Raw genomic sequence first — 16,404 nt, forward strand, 5'->3', positions numbered from 1 at the left:
CTGCAAAAGCTTTCAATATAATTTTAAGCCGCTATGATTCCAGATATTTAAGTTAAAGTTTAAGTTAAGTTAAGTCATACATAGCGCATAGCACACTAGATCACCGCGTGCGACGGACACGGTCTGACACGTATAAAAAACAATAAAAGCAACAACCATGTTTTCCATAAACTGAGGTGTCGCTTCCACTTTTGCTAGCATAAACCTGCAAAACAAAAGCCGCTAAGGTTTATTCGTAGGTAGCAGCTCTTGATTCTGTAGTTCGGAAAGGATGCATTTTTACCCGGTTCAGCACGCTCCACACCTTCCATTGATTGTGACACAGGACTGTGCCGCATCTTGCCTTGTGCGTGTTATGGGGTTATTTTCAACGACCCGCAAAATTTTATGGTGAATCGGTGGCGCCACTAGCTAATACTGTTCTCCTCGAAGCCTCTTTGAAAACAAGGCTTCTTCTCGCAAGCGACGGTGCGTTGTCGTAAATGAGCATGAATTAAAATCATTGTGTAACAAAACGCACACTTCTGGAAATGTGCTTACTCACTTAGATAAGGTAGCAGATGGTGGAAAAATCTACAACCATACTTTTGCTGGGCTGTCGTTGCTACACAATTAGCGAAGCAATAGCAAAGGTCTGTCCACAATTTCTTCCGAAAAATACATTTCGATGCTGCGATTGTTTTCTGAAACGTCCTAAGTGGACCAGTAGAAGTCTGTCTGTTTTGTTGTTGTTTTCTAGTTCAGTTTTTCGGCTATGTAGTCTGTAGTCGAAAAACGTAAAACGAATTTGTGTACAATAAAAGTTTTAGTTTCCTTGAAAAAGGTGGAATAAAACCACCGAAACGTCGGATATAGAAGCAAAACATCATTTTAGCTATTTAGCAGCAGATTAGATAGCCGAAAAACTGAACCCAAAAATTGCATATTACAGTCGGAAAGCATACAATCAAGTGGTTGTTTTCTATACGCGCACACGGTCTTGCGCCGCACGCAGTGATTTAGAGTGCTATGCGTGGAGTATGAATTCGTGCACTTTTCAGATTCTAATTTAACACTCGACACGTTGCGTTTGAAACTGAATTTCAACAAAACTAAAAGAGATAGGCGTGTCACGTCAAAGAACGAATGGTACAACGGTACCAGACCTTCAAATTGGTATATAAAAGTAATCAACTTTATCACGCTTTTCAGAAGAAATTTGATGTAAACGCCTTGAGAAACACTTGTTTCAAAGCTTTTTGCTTCTGAAAAGTTACTAAATTTCAAGAAGCAGGGGGTTTTAGCGCAGTTTTCAGTGTAAAATTTTCTCAGCTTTCAAATGAAAGCAACAGAATCGAGCTCGCTTGCATACTTTTTGTACAAAGGGAAACTGAACCGAAAACTAAAAATGTTTAATAACTCTGTAACGATTGATATTTGAACATGTACGTAGAAGAATTTTATTCGTCAAATGTGGTCCTCTATGATCCCCTGAAATATTTGCAGATAAACTTTACTACTTAAAAATAGTCAACAGAGAGTGCTTGCGTATAAATGTCGAATGATGCGCACTCTGTTTTTTAACGTAGACTGATGTGCTCGGGTTTAACCAAGTTTTTTTTTACGTAGGACTACGTATTACGGCAAGTTTTGAGATAGGGTGTCATTCCAAAAAATCGAAAAATGCGAGCGTCACGAAAATTGAGCGCTAATAGCTCAGCGGTTTTCCGATCGATTTTCGATATTCTTACACCAATCGATCGCAAAATCTTCTAAGAATTGACCCAAATGAAGAAAAGTATGGATTCTTGATGTTGAACTATTGAAAAATTGAAAATAATGAACCTATGTTTTACCAGAATTCCCGCTTCGTGATTGGTTGGAAGATTCTTTACGATAATCTAAACCTATACCAATTTGATATCTGTTCTTGGGGAGTAAGCCAAAACAAGTGACAAAGCTTCCTCATTTCAACAAGATTTCTCAACACCGCGATTAAACCTAGACCATTTTGATGTCCTTGCTTGGGAAGTACGCCAGAAAGAGTGACAAAGCCCTCTCATGCCAACAGACTTCTTACGAACGCGATTAAACCTAGTCCAATTTGATGTCTGTGTTAGGGAAGTGTGCCAGAAAAAATGACACAAGTTCGTTGTCCCAATAGATCGCAAATTCTTTACTGCGAGTCGATTAAACCTCGGCGAATTTGATATCTGCGTTGGAAAAATGTGCTACAGCTGTAGTGTTCGGTTACAATATGCCTCTGTATGAATACGCATGCTTGCTGTTTCATTAGAAGTGTAGTGTAAAGATATGCTGTTGATAAAATAGGATTAAATTGGTAAAATCCCTTCAACGTTGGGAACCATGGGCAATAAAAACAATCTTTAATTTCTGTAAGGTAGCAGGAAAGTAATAGTTTGTGTTCTAGATTTTGTTAAATTGTTTTCAAATGCAAATTCAAATCTTTTGAGAATTGAACGTATGCAATGTTACTACTTTGATTTTGACAGCTCTCACGTTTCAAAAGTCGACCTACTTCAACCAGCATGTACTCAGCCTTCGGCAATATTTGGTCTACAAAGAATTTTTCTAATCTATTTCTCTCCATTCGCTAAGAGCATGTCTTCAAGTTCAATTCAGTGTTGCAAAGCCCCCACTAGTGTGGTCTAATTTTGTCACACACGCGTTCTTGGTCTAACGAACACTTCAAACTTTGTTTTTTTCATGCCCGCGATGAGTTTTTGCGATTTTGCTGATTTAGCTATCAGCTACGGTTGTTGCTCTCGCTCGACATTGCAACCCGTGTAGTTGATACCGAATGCTCACGAGGGCTCGCACTCTTACCCGTGTGTGAAGCGAGGGCGTAAGATGAAAAATAAAAGAAGAAGTAAAGCAAAATCTGCACCCCTGCATCATACTCTCGTTCGCAGGCTGTTGACAGCTCACAAGCTATTGGTTTCGTGAGCGGGCTGCGCAGAACGACGCTACTAGGCTGTGTGCTCTCGAGTGTGTTGGTAGAAACAGGTATGCACACAGCACCAGGGATTGTTTGTTGTACGCTTGCGACAGTGGAGTAAGCGTTGGATGCTACGCTTGTCACACTCGCTCGGGTAGATAGCTAGAACGAGTGCCTTTTGGCGGCGTTTCGGTGAGTGTTAGAAGTAAAACATTGTTTCAGTTGGTATTAAGCGACTGCAAAGCCGAAAAATCATCCCAAACAATGTCATAATAAGTCCAAAGTTTATTTAAAAGGTTTGTTGAAGTTGTAGCGATGTAAAACAATTGCACTTCGATACACGCTGCCGCGGTGCACATCCCTAGTCGTTCTATTTAGAAAATGGATACTAAAGTGACTTCGAAGCTGATTTTTCAACGGTGACGAAAGACGATGAATATTGTTGGTTGACTTTTAATTTGTTGTCTTTAGATTATTCGAACAAGTGCTTGAACACTCGAATGACTCGAACAAACTCGGCAAAGCGCTGAAACTGAAGCGAGATATTTAAACTGAGGGCATATTAGATACTACCGTTAAAATTGGCAAAATATTTCCATTGAATAGCTATATCGGAAGCGGCAGTCTTGGCTTGAATATCAAGAAGAACTCCAGTGGGATGACGAATTGCCCGAAGAGTTACGATCCTGATGGCTATCCTTTAGGTTCCGTACAGAGTAAACGCGACAGCGACGCGACACGACTCCGCTCTCATGTTGCTAAATGCATAGTCCTGCTTCGGGCGAAAAAGGGCTGCGCGTATAACTACAGCAAGAAATGTCGCGTCGCGTCGCATGTCGCTTGCACTCTGGCGGTACCCTTAGAGTACCTACCGACGTTTTGCAAGTAATTTCTGTTCCTCGTTGGGTATTAGGCATTGGTATAACAAATTACCAGCTTCGTTTCTATTGACGCATCAGAGAAAGCATATGGAGTATGCCTTTACGTTGTTGCATGTGATTCAATTGGTCCAAAATTCAGTAATTTGCTGATCGCCTAGTCTCGAGTCTCACTTTGAAATTGATGAAACTATGCCACGGTAAGAATTTTGTGCTATCCTTCTGGAAAACCAACTGGCAGATACGATTCGCTGGAACCCACATAGTGTGGTCTGATTCTACCATTGTTATACGCTGGATTCGCTCACCCCCATCGAAGTGGAAGATTTCCGTCTCCAACCGTAGTATTGCCGAGATTAGTTAGCTTACCGAAAACTCGCAGTGGTGGTCACCAATCAGCAGTTATCACCTCATGGTCGACTCACAAGGTACATTCGGATCCATGACAAGGTAGCAAATCTCTCTGGAAGCTTCGACACTCGGTTTTCAATAGTAATACTTTATGATCATCACTTTGATCGGTTGGTTGTCAGATCTATCCATCATCAAACGCTACACACTGGACCTGCACAATAACTATCAATCATTCGCCAGTGATTCTGGCCTGTACGTAGGAGAGAACTCGCACACGCAGAACTGTGCACCAATGTCTGTCATGCCCACGTTGCCGCCTATATCCAAGTAAGCAATTCATGGCTTCATGATCAGCTGCACGCGTAACTCCATCGAAGGTATTTGAACAAACAGGGCTAGATTATTGTGCGCCGTTTCACGTTCGACCGCTCGCAGGTCTAGGTGCGTTGGTAAAATTCTGGATTGCCGTGTACGTATGTTTCGCCGTCAAAGCAGCCATAGTGCTGGTCATCTTCGACGGGTTATCAGCAGCTGCGTGCGTCAATTCACTAAAGCGCTTCGCTAGTCGCGTTCGAATTATCCGTTACGTCGTTACTCGGCGCCGCGCAGGTTCCGAGAAATTCGACGACGATATAAAGCGCAGTTTGCATCTACTTCTTGAGCTAATAAGTGCCTCTAACGTGGAATTGAGTTTTTATTCATTTCGCCACAAGCATCGCATTTCGGTGGTTTATGGGAGACTGCAGTTAAGAAGTTCAAATACCACCTCATTTGCATTATGAAAACTACGCCGCACCGTTTAGATGATTTTCGTACAGCCATCACCCAAACCGCAAACATCATGAACTCACGCCTGTAAACCCTTCTATCGAACGTCCTAATGAACTCTCCGTTCTCACTTCTGGGCGAGTTTTGATAGGAGAGTAACCCAACGCGCCATAAAACTAACTTGTGAAAACGTTGGTCAAGTGAGTACAATGGTTTCTCCATCAACGACATGTAAGATGGTGGAAGGTTCCATCCGACTTTGCCTTCGGATCGATGGAGAATAGTTATGAAAACGGACTGCGTACCTTCAAAACCGTGGCCTCTAGGATGAGTGGTTACACTGTACCTCGGAACTGATGGTATCGCCCGTGTCGTAGATGTGCACACGTAGATTAGAAGCCGAAGGCGAGTGACGACAATTTGCCCATCGCAGGTTGTGATGCTACGCTACTTTGAATGCTGCGCTACGTATCACTCATAATAGATCAAAATACTGGTCGCAGTGATAATGTCCATTAAGCAAAAAAAGCCTTCAGTAGCTCTCGCAACAACCATCTGTCAGTTGTCAACTTGCAATACAAGTAGTTGTGATCCTGCCAGTAAATAAATGAATGCAGCATACTCTCTTTTGAAGCTTGATGGAACTTCTGACAGGAACTAAAGTGCAGCCAAAACATCTCTCACTTGCCATGAGATATTTTTCTCAATAAATCTAGGAAGTTTCTCCTAACCTATAAACCTATAAAAGCTTATCCATTACCGAATATCTTACTACTGAATAAATAAAAGTTCTCAGTATTTAGTCCAAAAGTGCCATAAAATGAATCTTTCCAAATAAATGGGTATAATCCCGTTCTGGGCTCGCTCGTCACACAATTCATTCGTTCAAGTTTCCTATGATAGAAACTGCCCTGACCGGGTAAGTTTACTGTTCCCGAATCAGAGCGACATCTGCTGCTGCTGCTGCTGCTAGCACAAGGCTATCGGTTACCCCAAGAAAGCGGAGATGCGAAAGGTTAGTTGCAGTCAGTCGGGTGCTAGCTCTGTACTAGCTAGATGCTATATACAACCTTGCGATAGGAACGTGAGTGCACTTCAAATTCCCGTAGCATTGCCGCGCACAGCCACGGACTGCAGCAGCAGATCGGAACTTAGCTGAAAAGAAATTTAAATTCCTGGCAAACGGAGGGTGGGTAACATTGTACTGGCCACCAGCGGTGAAAGATGACAGAATCGTGACACGTTTATGATGCCTGCGGTGCAGTTTAGAATTTAGTGCTGTCGTGCCAGCTCTGAGGGACGTGATCAGAAGGAATATTGAATTTTTTTTCCCTGTTGGCGAGCAGCCTGTTTTTCGTAAATTAAAAATTTTCTCGTTACTGATAAAAGAAAAAAAAAAAAAAGATTTCTAGCATGGTTCTAAGCAAAACGAACGAATATTTTAAATCAATTACAATTCCTAATGCTTTTCTCGGTTTCACGGTTTCATGGCATTCCGTCGGTCGGTCATCACCTGAATCATTCGATAACGAGCCTGTAGGTGTAATCTGACCACATCTACCATATACATGCTCTGATACCGGCTGCGGTGATAGGTTTTACCCTGCCGCGCGCGACGCGACACAGCATCCCATTAGTATCGGCATCTATAATATAAAATGGTTCGAGTTTCGAACCATACCAACCACACACACGGATGTTCAGGTTTTTCGCCTATCCAATGCACTAATAGGCCCCCAGCCAGCGAGCGGTAGATAATTCGATACCACATCAAAATCGAGTTCGATCCATTCTTAGAACCACACGCGGGCCATTGTACAAACAGCACTGCAGGACACTATGCAAATGATGGCTTTCGTGGTCATTCAAGCAATTAGCAACACATTGTTGGCTTCCACCGCTGCCGATGCCCCGTCACCGTTCCGTGCTACAGTTTTATCTGCTCGAGCTCGAGCGATAATACTAGAATGGCTCGAAATAATATCTGCCCCCGGGTGCTGCAGACAGAATTAATTTCACATAAATAAGTTCGGTTGCGCCGTTTAGTCAACGAAACCCTTAAAAAATGGGCGACAATGGGTGAGATGTATCATCTGATATATAATTTCTTTAGCAGGTTTTTTCTCTTCCGAGGGGGACTATTTTCTGTTTTGTCCATCTCACCTAGCGACATTGCATATTGTCGCATCGCCAGGCCAGATATTCAAATTTAGTCTGACACTAATAAGACACCACTGCCACAACAAGGAAAAGCACATGGACAAAAACTATTCTAACCTTGCGCTCTGGAGGAACTCTGGTGGACGTGTAAAAAAAGGCGACGACCCTGATTAATTCTAAATTCGATAGGCAAAATCGTACATCATCCGCGTTCCGCGCAAGGTTACCCGCCTGGCAGTGGATGGAAAGTGGAAAGTGGAGACGTGTGGCCCGGCAGATCCCATGTGGATGTGGCTGGCTGCCAGCGATACTCCTTAGTGTCACGATGGCTGGGGAGCCGTCGTAAATTTCATTGTTTATCGCTCTTAATTGGTGAGAACACGCGGCTCAGCGCGGGACGCTTCTCGGATGAGGATGATGATGATGGGAAAATGTGTGTTGTTTTTAACGAATTGATGCTCAAAGCGGTGTGATTTCGGATCAAATTATTCGAATTAGATGGTGTTCGTGGGTGGCTTACCGATCGCACGGGGTTCGCACGGGAGCTCGTGCTCGGTTTGTCTAAGGTGGGCAGAACAGACCTGATTACCTGAAAAGATAAGAGAATGAACAATGAGTCTTGTTAGGAACGATCATTTGGGTGGCAGGCGAACTTTAGTGGGAAAGAATTATTTAATATATGAAAAATATATATGTCGAGGAAAGAACGTGTTGGGGCAAACTGAAACAAATACCCAGGTATGTGTTGCTTCACTAGCGAATCTTGAACCCAGGTTAATTGTTTTGTCTGCAATATTAGCTACAAACTATACTTGAGAAAGTGATAAGTATAGTTACACATTTGGAAAGTGTGTAAAAATTTCTATTAGAAATGACGTTGCAACGCGCTAGAACGCTCTTGTGTTCTTACAATAGAATATTCTGCTCTCTTTCGAATTGTTTCTTAAGACCTTCTTCTATGATTTGAAAAAAAAAATCACATATCACCGAGTGCTTATTTTTTACCATGTAGAGTCGTGTACCAACTGATAACTTGTATTATACGCCTCTTGTTCAACATACGGAAATTACTAAATTTATAACGGTCATATCGTTCCACAAACCTCATTTTTGCTTGAAATTGGCTCGGGTGACTTTTTGTTTCTACATTCTACTTTGTAGAGGGTAAAAAATAGGCCGAGAAATGCTCAGGAAATGAATTTTCTTTAACGATTATTTAACCGGTATGCACGACACCAGGAATGATGATATATGTTGCATGTATCGCGGCTTTACCTGCAATTAAACTGAAGTGTTACCTCTCTGAGTGGAATTATATTTTATTCAATTACGTTTACTGCCAAGTAAATGTGACTGGTAGGCCAAGGCTTTGCGGTTGTCATTTTTGGGTCACTGAGAATATTTGTTGGCCGGTTTTCTTTGAGATGCGTACAAATTTTTAGCATGCAACATATTACAACACTTTTCACTGCAATTAATAATACTTCGTTTTGTTATTTTTTAGTTCCTTAGTCTTTTCATTAGTTCATTCTTTCATGCTTTCATTCTTTCATTCTTTAATTCTTTAATTCTTTCATTCTTTCATTCTTTCATTCTTTCATTCTTTCATTCTTTCATTCTTTCATTCTTTCATTCTTTCATTCTTTCATTCTTTCATTCTTTCATTCATTCATTCTTTCATTCTTTCATTCTCTCATTCTTTCATTCTTTCATTCTTTCATTCTTTCATTCTTTCATTCTTTCATTCTTTCATTCTTTCATTCTTTCATTTTTTCATTCTTTCATTCTTTCATTCTTTCATTCTTTTATTCTTTCATACCTTAATTTTTCCATTCTTATATTCCAAAGATATTCAAAAAAGGTTTCTCACAAAATTTTCCACGGTAGAAAATCTTTTGATCTAGAATTACGTCTTATGACAAGGTAGCTGGCATATGATGTCATTCTAAAAATCAAAAAATGCAAGCGTCACGAAAAAATGACAAGTTTTGAGTGGTTTCACAATCGGTTTTCAATATTTTTGCGCCTATCGAACGAAAAATGTTATACGCATGCACACCAATTAAGAAAAATATTGAGTTAAAAGTTATAAATTGAATTGATAAATTGAAAATAATGAAACCTTGTCCAACTGGAAATCCTCGCTTCGTGAAGACGTCATCAAAATTTCAACGTTTTCTAGAAACAAAAGGTGACAGAATCAGAGAAGATTCTTCTCTGCTTGGGAAGTGCGCCAAATAAAGTGACAAACTTTTTAGTCCCAACCAGGGATGGTAAAAAATCGCTTCTAGCGATCAAGATCATAGGAGTGATCAGATTCAGATTCATTGACATCACTACTTGTAAGCGACAAACACTTTGTCGCGATCCGTACAGATTATGACAAACCTCATTTCAGATCATGTTCATTGCATGATTGCGTTGAGAAATATAACAGATACAGACGATTGGTTGTGTGCATCGTATGAATCGCAATACAAACAACATGTGTGACCTTTTTTCTTACAGATAGGTAAAATGTAATACTATGATCGACTGCTGAGACTGTTTAGAGAACAAAATTTTGAGATCAACGCTAAAGATTCACTGTTTGTCATGATCTGTACGGATCGTGATCTGTGCGTGTGGCGATAGCTCACAGATTTGATCAAAATCACTGATCTTCCATCCCTGGTCCAAACAGACCGAATATTCTTTACGACGAACAAATCTAGACCAATCAAGTCACCAAGACTCTTACTAGGAAGTACGCCAGAAAAATGACAAAATTCCCTCGTCCCAACAGGTCGAAGATTTTTTACGTACAACGATTAATCCTAGGCCAATTTAATATCTGTGTCGGAGAAGTACGCTTCTACTGTTGTGTTTGGTTGCAATGTGATTCTACGTGTATGCGAATTTTTACCATTTCATTGGAAGAGTAGAGAAAAGAGAATGTATAATGTGGTGACAACTTGCAACAATGTGCTACTGGTAACCAGAAATCAAATTGGTAAAATTCTTTCAACATGGGGTTAGTAATCAAAACAATCTATGGTTTCTGTAAAGTAACAGTACACCAGTAGTTTTCAAAATATGTTTTCCTCCTCATTTCTTATTTTTTCATCTTTCATTGATTTGTCATTTCAACGTTTCTTTTCTGTATTATCGTATTTTTTTTTAATATGTTCAATATTGTCGGATTCTTCCATTTTTTTAAACACGACTAACTCAACTGCACTTTATCTCGTCTGTCACAAAACTAATCAAAGTTGAGTCATTTCAGATCTTTTTCTCCAATTTTGCAGTGTTCTGGGGAGCTTTGATGATGTTCTCTCTTTTCTTCGCTTTACTCTCACACGATGTCATATATCATAGTCATATAGTCCATCTCTTTCTATCTTGAGCTTGAAACTAGGCATATGTACGCCAAATCGATATGACCAAATTTGGTTTATTAAATTATTATTAACTTGTTTATCATTAAATTGTTGCACTTTTTAAACTAAAATATAGCAGAGATAATGCCTATTCAAATTATTAACATATATTACCTACAAATATGTCAATATTTTTATTATGTCATACTTCTTAATTTGTTTGAATCGGTTCAGTGGTTTCTAAAGAATTAGTATTGAAATATTTTTACAGAAACTTCTGATTCTTTAGATCTCGGATTTTTCGACTATTTTTAAATCTTTAGATTTTTCTTTCCATCCAAATCTATTGGTTTCTGTATGTTTACATCTCCCGAGAATATTTGGATGTGAGCCAGCCGCAGCCTGAAAGCCTCTGGCATAAAAGATCAAACATAAAAAAAAATGTTTGGAGGATAGGCTGATTCATCTATTTTTGACAGTGCGTTGCTTGTACTTTGGCTTGGGCACTTCCATTTGATTTTACCGTAAATGTCCCAAATAGAGTGCATGAATAGATGGTTTGCCCTCCATAATAGATCTCTGGGGAATATTTGGAAGGTAGGGTATGTTGCTGCTTCGTCGTAATTGCCTATTCCCGTCCTATCCAACACAAATTATTAAAAATATCACCATTTTTTGACACACAACGCAAAACTAGTTATTCCCTAATATTTTAATTTGTTGCCTATCATACGCGATCAATCAAAGTGACCTGAGATCTATTTAAATGCTTTTTATCATTAAAGAAGTTCTACCAGGCAAATTTCCTACGTTTTTTCGTGCGACGAAGAAGAACATGTTGACTAGTCGTTTTAATTTCCGTCATTCATAAATGAAAATAACTCACGCAAGGCATTGTCGTTATTCTACAGCTAGGAAAACTTACCTGACCTGCAGATATTTTGCAGAATAACATTTGTCATGCCTTCCTACACAAACACATGGGTTAGCTTCGTAAACATTGTTATGGTTTTAGTTCGGACGATGAAAAATTTTAATTGACAAATTTTAAAACGGTACGACGAATTTGAGAAATAAAGTCAGTTGCGTAATTTCAATAATAAGCTTTAATAATCGCTTTTCAGTGATTTCAAAGTTCACAGATCGGAAGGTAAGTGTGTTTTAGTCAATTCAGTACAAGAACTTTTGGATTATTCATTAAATTCATCCAACAAATGATGAAAATTAGAATGGCTTTGCTTATTACGACGGGAATTAGAAATAAACCCTATTTGAGCATTTTTTGGAAGGGTCTTTAAACGAGTTTAGCAAGATTTTGGAGAATTTAAGGCGGATTTATGAAGTTTTTCTGGAAGATCTGTGGATAACTTTTGGAAGTTTGTGACGAATTTCCGGAAGCTTTTGCAAGATTCTCTAGGACATCTCTAGAGAATTGGTGGATCTTTGAATCTTAAGTGGATTTTTGAATGATCTTTGGTGAAGACTTGTACTCTATTTGGAAGGATCTTTGAACGAACTTACGAAGAGTTATAGAGAATCTATGGCGAACCGCCCGGTTAGCTTCGAGGTATGATACTGGTTTAACAAGCCAGACGTCGTATGTTCAAATCTCGGCTTGGCGATGCTAGCTAGATAGAGTCAGTAGGATCGTTGCACTAGTCCCGGAATTGTATTATGCTCTAACAGCAGCCGGCTGCAGAGTCTATCGATAAGGAAGGGTCAAGACGTTTACGCGCAAGGCTGTGGTGGGTCCTTAAAGATTTTCTGGAAGATCTCCTAGAAGTCTGTGGAGAATCCCTAGCAGAATTGGCGTGGTTCCTTTGAAGGTCTTTGGAAGATATTTTGATAATCTTTAAAGCATCTTTGATGGTAGTTTGAAGCATCTTAGGGGAATCTTGGGAGGTTTTTTTGATGATATTTACCGAATACTTGAGGTCTCTTTGGAGGATCTCTTAGAATCTTTAGACAAACTATGAAAGATCTTTTGGAGCATCTTTGAAATCATTTTTGAGGACCTTTGGGAGAACTTTGGAAGAGGAGTTTTCGAAGACAACTCTGAGAATTTCTTGATATATTTGAAGGACCTTTGGAGGATCTACAGAAAAGCTTTTGAGTTAAAAAGGAGAGGTAGAAATTTTTGAAAATATTGTGAATGATCGTTCCAATAAAGAAGCTACCGAGGATCGTTGGAGGATCATTTAATGATCTTCTTTGGAGAATCTTGAGAGCATGTCTGAAGGATTTTCGGAGAAACTTTCGATCCGTTTTTAGATAATCTTTGGAGAATTCTTGAAGAATCTGAGATTCTGAGAGATATTTTAAGCACATTTAAATGTACTTTAGGGGATCTCTAGATAAATTGCAACGGATTTTTGGAGCGTCTACGAAGTTTTCTCGACGATCTATGGAGAATCTTTAGAGAATGTTTGGAGTACCTTTGGAGAATTTTTAAAGCAAAATTTGGGGACTTTTGAAGGACAATTCGATAATTTCTCGAGAATCGTTAAAAGAACTCTAGAAAATCTTATAAGAAATTTATGGACATCCATTGAAGAGTTCTTTTTTTTTCTTTTTGAAGAGATTTTTTTTAGGATATTTGAATGAATTTTTATGGACTTTATATAGGGATCTCTGGTGCATCTTCGGAGATTTCTTTGACGATTTTTCAAGTCTTTTAGAGAGTTTTTGAACAATTTTGAAAAAGAGGATCTCTGGAATATCTTGCAAGTTTTTAGTGAGGGTCTTTGGAGTATCATTTTTATAATCTTAAAAGTTTAATTGGTAGATCTTTAAGGGATTTTTGGAGAATCTTAGGGGGATTCTTTGGATAATTTTCGGAAAATATTTGTGATCATTGCATCTTTGAAAGATCTATAAATCTTCGTAAGATACTTTGACAGTTGGTATCTTCGAAGTAGCTTTCGAGAATCTTTATATAGGATATTTAGAGAATCTTTGAAACATCCTTTAACGATTTCAGAGAAATCTTTCGAGATTAAAAAAGGATGATAAAAAATTTGAAATATTCCGAAGGATGATTTATGAAGAAGCTACTGAGGATCGTCGGAGGATTTTGTAGTGATCTTCGGAGTTTCTTTGATTATTTTTTATATGGTTTAAACCCGGAGGGTCATTCACAACTTAGGGCATCTTCTACGGTGGTCTATATTTAGATCAGAGTTATACCAAATTTGGACCAGCGAAATTGAAAATAGAACTGGCGAAATGGTTCAGTTCAGATCAATCCGCAGCGGTGATGCAAATATTTCTTGTTGCGAATCGACAAAAGGGTGCATGATGTAAATAAACCACAGGATGGTTCGATTTCGCCTTTTTCGTTTGTTTATGCCAGATATGAGAAATGCAACTCCAGGCGATAAAATCGAAGCAATTTTGGCTTAGATGAATTGATTATGTATTTCACAATCAGTCTACTGAAAAAATGGCGATGGCTTTATAAACTTCACCATATTCATTGTTTTTTTCGTGTCATATGCCACTCCCTCGTACCTATAAGATTTAAAACAACCTTCGCGCTGTTCCAAATCCAGTCAGAAATAGACCAAAAGTAATACGAGTTGTAAAAAATTTACAACTTCGCTCTGGTATAAAATTAGATTTACAACACCGGTGCGGAAACGTTTTTCTGTTTGATCTAAAAATTTGGACCTAAACCAGGATTTCGATCACGATAGAAGATGCCCTTATATTTCTTTTCTTTGGAGAATGAAAGCATACCGGAAGGATATTCGAATGTTTTTTAGAGGTGAAGGGCTTGAGAGTTTTGAACGATCTTTGGAGAATTCTGGAAGAAACTTTGAACGAGTTTTTGAGGATTTTTTGACGATTTTTTAAGAATTTAAGGATTTAATGTAAGCAATTCACGTAAAATAATTCTTATAAATTCTTCAAATCGCATCCGAAATTTCAAATTTCGTGCAAAAAACCACGTAAAGTCCAAAATTCGCGTAAAAACCGCGTAAATGTCTAACTTCGCGTTAGAAACGGTGTAAATTCCCAAAACTGCGTAAAAAATCTAAATTCTTCAAATCGCATTCTTCAATATTTTCTTATAAATTCTTCAAGTCGCATCCGAAATTTAAAATTTTGTGCAAAAAAACCACGTTAATTCCAAAATTCGCGTAAAAACCGCGTAAATGTCTAACAAAGAAACGGTGTAAATTCCCAAAACTGGGTAAAAAAATCGGTTTAAATTCCATAGTTGGCGCATACACAGTCGCGTATAAAAAGGCCGCGCATAAAGCGATTTCCATTTATGACCAGTCGAGGATCTCTGAAAGATCCCTGGAGAGTCTTTGCAGGATCTTTAGAGAACCTCTGGAGTGATTATTTAAAGGATCGTCGAAGAATCTTGCCAGATTATGAGGACCATTTTGATGACAGAGTTCTTGAAGAATCATTGGAAGATCTTTAAAGGATTTCCAGAAACTCTCTAACGAATGTTTAAAGAATCTTTGAGGGATTTTTGAGCATATTTAAATTACCTTTTCCGGATTTTTAGAGAGTTTTCAATGGTTCTTAAGATAATTTCCGTAGTTTTTTCAAGAATTTTCGAAGTTTATTTGATGGATCTCCGAAGAATCTTGGCAGAAGTTTTTGCAGAATTGAAATGGCAATAGAATGGATTTATAAGGGATCTTTTTAAATGGATATTTGCGATTCATTAGAGAATTTTAAAGGAATCTCTGGAGCATCTTCGACGATTCTTTGACTTTCTATGAAAAATTCTTAGAAAATCTCTGGAGGATTTTTGAAAAGGAAGATTTTTGAAGGATCTTTTGATGATTTTCGCAAGATCTTGCGATGATCTTTGGAGAATCTCTTGAAAATCTTTGAGAACTCATTTTTGGGGAGTTTTTAGAGATATTTAGAGAATCTCTAAAGGTTCTTTGTAGTATCGCTGGAAGATCAGTGGAGAATCTTTAGAGAATCTTTGATTTTTTTTTTAAATTTCTGAAATATGTATCTATAGGGGATTCTCAAATTATCTTTAGAGGCTCTCTGGGAGATGTGTAGAGGATCTCTGAGACTTATTTGGAGGACGTCTGCAGAATCTTTGGAGGAAATCCTATTTGGAGGTACTTTAGAATTTGTAAACTAGAAATATAAAAAAAAATTACTTTAGACATATGCAGGAAGCGAGCGATAGTGACTGATTCGAAGTAATCGAATCGAAATGATTGATTCGAGTAATCGTCATTTTCCAGGATGCTTTTCAGTATTGGCTGCGATAGCATGAAATTAAAATTAGAATTAGATTTCATTATCATCATTATTTTTTTTTTCAATTTTACGCTACCTATTTCAGTTAAATTTGATCTTGTGGCAGAACCTGATAAAGCACTTCACTCAACTAGTGTGCAACGAGTTTTCTATAATAAAATCTCAAATTAAAAAATGAGAAGGATAGACAGCACTCTCGATATTTATAGTCACAAATGACCCTTCGTGTAGGAGAATTCAATAAAAACTCTATTTAGGTAAAGCAAGATCCGCAAGATTAGAGCTTAACCTAGTTTAATTTGATCGTTCGAAATCCGGGCCATAAAGTAATAACTTGCTGGCTCACGGTCATTAGTGAGACGACGTTGGATTGTTTTTGATCAAGCAGTTACTCGTCCAGCAACTGGAAGTGCCTGTCCAGTGGCACTAAATTCGTCTTAAAATGAAATTAAACTGCAAAATATTCAACGACGTCTAATCCAGCCGACCAACCAGCCAGCGGTGGTTGCACCCACGACAGACCGTCGTCGTCGTCATCGTCGTCTTCCCTTTCGGATGACACTGCGGTGTGCACCGATGCAATAATAAGGATGTAATAAATTTCCGATTATTGTAATTTTGATAAATTAAGCCCGACAAGCGGTTCTCTCCCCTTTTGCGTTCCAGCGAGTCATGAGGTATGCAGCAAATTCGCGGTAAGGTA

The 16,404-nt window shown here is 38.6% G+C and overlaps 2 protein-coding genes across 2 annotated transcripts in view; both read right to left on the reverse strand.

The window, feature by feature from the left end:
- LOC128743425 (active breakpoint cluster region-related protein) overlaps window positions 1-11,607 on the reverse strand; it is a 395,975-nt gene extending 384,368 nt beyond the window's left edge. The window contains exon 1 of the mRNA XM_053840009.1: window positions 11,598-11,607. The gene's annotated coding sequence lies outside the window, so the exon portion shown is untranslated. The remainder of the gene's footprint in view (window positions 1-11,597) is intronic.
- LOC128743488 (GATA zinc finger domain-containing protein 10-like) overlaps window positions 1-16,404 on the reverse strand; it is a 387,047-nt gene that overhangs the window by 87,398 nt on the left and 283,245 nt on the right. The gene's annotated exons all lie outside the window — the stretch shown is intronic.

Source organism: Sabethes cyaneus, chromosome 1 (assembly GCF_943734655.1).
Source record: "Sabethes cyaneus chromosome 1, idSabCyanKW18_F2, whole genome shotgun sequence".
In the NCBI taxonomy this organism is placed as follows: Eukaryota; Metazoa; Arthropoda; class Insecta; order Diptera; family Culicidae; genus Sabethes; species Sabethes cyaneus.